At 32.7% G+C, this 4,727-nt stretch overlaps 1 non-coding gene across 1 annotated transcript; it reads right to left on the reverse strand.

Moving 5' to 3' along the window:
- Window positions 1-4,313: 4,313 nt before the first annotated feature.
- Window positions 4,314-4,420, reverse strand: LOC118540955 (U6 spliceosomal RNA). Its single transcript, XR_004919891.1, has one exon. It is a non-coding gene; the product is annotated as a U6 spliceosomal RNA (small nuclear RNA).
- Between the last annotated feature and the right edge of the window lie 307 nt (window positions 4,421-4,727).

A 4,727-nucleotide genomic window follows, 5' to 3' on the forward strand; every position in this document is an offset into this window, starting at 1 on the left:
AACTGAGCTGAAGGCAGATGCTTAACTGACTGAGCCACCAAGGCGTCCCTCTTTAGTTTAATTTTTAACACAAAGTAAAAGTCTAAAATTTAATACTATTGCTACTTTCTTCTGGAAAAGTATAAGAAATTCAGAATGCTTAAATTCTAATTATCTTCTGTGTTTTATGTTACTGTTGACCAGTATTTGGCTTTCATCTGGTTTTTAATGCTACCCAAATTTAGAATTTTTGTTATATATTTATGTTATATTTAACCACTTGGTTATTAATTTCATGTTTTTGCCTTGTTTCTTAACATCATAGTTCTTACTTTTGGATCCAATCATGCCTTCCTAAAATATTTCTTTTTGTTAAGGGTAACTCAATTTTCTCTCTCAGAGAATGTCTTTATTTCTCTTTTTCAAAAGTGGTGATTTCACTAAGTATAAAAAGTCTAAGTTGACAAGTATTTTCCCTCAGCATTTTGAAGGTAGAAATTTTCTGCCAGGCTCATGGTAGTTTTTTGTATTCTTTTTCTCTCAGGAAGCTTGTAAGATCTTCTCTTTGCAAAGGTATGGAGAGGTGTTCTGCCATTTTACTCTAATGTGCCATTTATTAAAATCTAACTTTTTCAGCATGAGCATTCATCTGAATATTGATCAACTCACCTATTATAACTTTCAATGCTTTCTTTCTCACATTTTCTGTTTTTCTTTCTGGTATTCCTATTAGACGAATTTTAGACTTAACCATTCTTTCTTTTTCGCATTCGATTACTCCTTAAGATTTTCCAACTATTCATCTCTTTGTGCTACATTCTGGGTATATTCTTCAGACCTATCTTCTGTTTTACCAATCATAACTTCAACTTTCAATATGCGGCTTAGCAAAGGCATTTAGGTGTTAATTTTAAAAATAAACTCAACTTAATTTTTTTGAAACTTTATTGGTTTCTTTTCCAATTTGCCTATACTTTTCAAAAATTATGCCATATAATTTTGATCATTATTTTTTCTTTTTAAAAAATTTTTTAATTTAAATTCATTTAGCCAACATATAGTATTAGTTTCAGATGTAGAGATAATTTTTTTAAAGATTTTATTTATTTATTTTTGTCAGAGAGAGAGAACACAAGCATGGGAATTGGCAGGTGGAGGGAGAAGCAGGCTCCCCAATGAGGAAGGAGCCCAATTTGAGACTCAATCCCAGGACCCCAGGATCCCCATGACCTGAGCTAAAGGCAGATGCTTAACTGACTGAGTCACCCAGATGTCCCTCAGATGTAGAGATCATTTTAAATATACTTATTGTAAAGTATCTATGAAATTATTATATAATCAGAATTTCTTGGTCTTCTAAATGCCGACTTGTATTTTTTAGCCCTTTGTCATAGTGGAAGCAAAAGAGAAAAACTTGCTTTGTGCGCCAAAAAGAGTAAGTTCTTATTTATTTATTTATTAGAAGCTTTAGTCCTACTTAAATCTATACCTTTGTTGTGAGATAACAGTGTAAATTTTTAAATGTTCATCTGTATAATAATCCCTTATTGTTGTGTATTTAAATTATAATCATAAACAGATTGACTTTCTAATCCTATTATTCTCGACTTCAGGAAGGGCTTTTGAGTGTAAATTCATTTTCAGTACTTCTATGGAAACAGAGAGGGAAGGAGAGAGAGCTCTACATTATTGAATTAAATTTTTTTCCATGTACAATGTATCTTGGGGAGTTATTCATACCTACATTTAGAACTTTATTCCATACCTTTAAACTATTGTGTATGTCTTTATTCATTTGACTATGCTATTAGTGTGTATTTAATTGTTCTCTAGTCACAGTATACATGATTTAGTACAAAATTTTTTGTATAAATGATTTGTACCTAATTTTTTTTGTGTGTTTCTATTAGGTGTATTTCTGAAAGAGAAATTACTGAGCTTACGACTTTGTGCATTTTACATTTGATAATATGAAATTGTTCCAAATTTTGAATACAGAAAAGAATAAGGGACTCTGGATGACTGCCTTGAAGAATTAGAGCTAATACAACAATTGAAAATAGCTGCCTCGGTGACCAGGGCTCTTGCACTTAGCCACAGCATGCTTGATCCTGCTCTTACGCAGATACTAGTGGGAGCTTTGCCTGTGTACAAAGCAGAGGAGCATATTTTCAAATTACTGTGAAGAGTTTGGGTGTTGTACGACAAGATAAAGTGGTATCAAATTGTTTATTGCAGAATGTCCTCTCCAGGATTTTAGCCAAAGTCTTCACACTTCAGGTAACTTCTTGAGCTTGCCATGAGAAGAGGAGTTTCTTTCCAGCTGGGTGCTGATTTTTATGGTTGCTACGGACAGTTGAAAATCATGTTTTGTTTTAGGACTTCTCTACTAAATAGCACATCCTCGAGTTTTTCTGTTTTTCTTTTTCCTCTCCTATCTTGGGATTAAATAGAGTTAGATATCTTTTAAATACATTTCTTCTTTTATAAAATACATCTTTGGTTACATAGCATTATGATATTCTTGTAAAAAATGCATACATTTTAGGGACGCCTGGGTGGCTCAGTCGTTAAGCGTCTGCCTTTGGCTCAGGTCATGATCCCAGGGTCCTGGGATCTAGCCCCGCATCAAGCCCCGCATGGGGCTCCTTGCTCAGTGGGGAGCCTGTTTCTCCCTCTGCCTGCCGTTTCCCCTGCTTGTGCTCTCTCTCTCTCTCTGACAAATAAGTAAATAAAATCTTTTAAAAAATGCATACATTTTAATATTTAACTCAATTTTTTTGCTTTCATATCTCTTAATTCTATATATTTTTTCTTGCCTTTTTTCTTTTCTTAAATGCCCATCTAACTGATCAAGGGCATCTTCAGTCAATGGTAGAGGAGAAAAGGACAGAGTAGAGTTTTTAATCTGCTACTTGGTGACTTACAGACTCAGTTTCATGGAGCTGACATTTCCTCTCTCTCAAGTCTTAGAGATTCATGCCAGTCTGATTAAACTGAGTGCGGAGATACTTTTTGTTCAGACCAACGCAGAAAAGCAACAGTTAAATATAATGGTGTTCTTAATGTCAAACTTACTGAAGGTATTGGTTGCCTCCCACATTATCTATCTGGGAAAAGGCTACCAGTGCCCATGAGAGACAAATAGGTCTAGACTAGACTCACTGGATGAGGGATGCTATTATACCCATATTAACTGATATCCTTGGGGAGATGACTGTTGGGACACTTACAACATTCCACATCGAACCATGCAAGGCAAGAAGCTGTCAGAGGGAAAACATTTATTTTATCTGACTCCTTTGTCTATCATGATGGTTCACTATCTCTCTGTTATAAAATTGTCAACATTCCCATGCTCACTTCTAAGAATGCCTTTTGGTATTTATTCTTTAATTAAGTTAAACAATAATTTAATTTTCAGAGTTGACAGTTTTGTATCTCTGAATAATAGGAGATACACTGGGATGGTTCAGAATAAGGATTAGCAAATACTTGATTCTAACTTTTAATATATTGATTGTACTATTGATTGATTTACCAAAAACATTCATATTTCAAGCCTAGCATTGGACTAGGCATTTTCAGTTTTAATTGTATTTCTCTAATGACTAATGATACTGAATATCTTATCATGTAGTTACTTGTCATTTATACATTATCTTTGGTGATGAGCCTGTTCAAATCTTTTGCCTACTTTTTTTCTTGAGTTGTTTGTTTTCTTAGTATTGAGTTTTAAGAATCTATATCCTGGAGACAAGTTTTTATTAGATTTTGTAAATATTTTGTCCCAGTCTGTAGCTTGTCTTTTCATTTGTTGAAGGGGTATCTTTCAAAAAGCAGACATTCTTAATTTTGAAGTCAAATTTGTCACTTTGTTCTTTTATGGATCATGTTCTTAGTGTAGTATTTAAGAAATTTGCTAACCCAATGTAATAAAGACCTAATTCTCTCTTTTCTTCTAGAAATTTTATAGATTTAAGCTTAAGTTTTACATTTAGATCTATGATACATTTTGATATAATAAGAACAAAATTCTTGATATTTACCTAAATTGCTATCATTTCTCGTGATTTGATCTTTTATGTGTAAATACAGTGTCCAGCTGGCATCACTGTCTTTTTGCCTGAATGACTCCTTTAAATTTTCTTATAAAGCATTATGTCTGCCGGTGATAAATGTACCATCATTTGTATGTTTGAATAAATCTTTATTTTGCTTTCGTTTTTGAAAGACATTTTCACTATGTACAGAATTCTGGGTTGATAGTTTTGTTTTGTTTTTTTTCTTTGATTATTTTAAAGATATTGCTCCATGACTTTTATTTATTTTTTTTAAATATGGAACACTTCATGAATTTGCATATAATCCTTGTGCAGGAGCCATGTTAATCTTCTCTATGTTATTCCAATTTTAGTATATGTGCTGCTGAAGCGAGCACACTCCATGACTTTTAATGTGCACTGTTACTAACGAGAAATGTGCAGTCATCCTTATCTTTGCTCCCCTGTACATAACGCATCTTTTTTTCTTTGGTTGTACAAGGTGCTTTTATCTTGTTTTATGTTTTTATATATATTTAAATAAAATAATATAACACATATTTATTTTTGTTCTTTCAAAAAGGTTTTTGTATTGTCCAAGGCTAGGCAGCCTTGAAAAAATATATATGTATATATATTTTCCTCATGGAATGGGAATCAGGTCAAATTCATAGAATGTTACTTGGTTTACTTTATTTTATTTCA

The sequence above is a fragment of the Halichoerus grypus genome, chromosome 3, assembly GCF_964656455.1.
Source record: "Halichoerus grypus chromosome 3, mHalGry1.hap1.1, whole genome shotgun sequence".
In the NCBI taxonomy this organism is placed as follows: Eukaryota; Metazoa; Chordata; class Mammalia; order Carnivora; family Phocidae; genus Halichoerus; species Halichoerus grypus.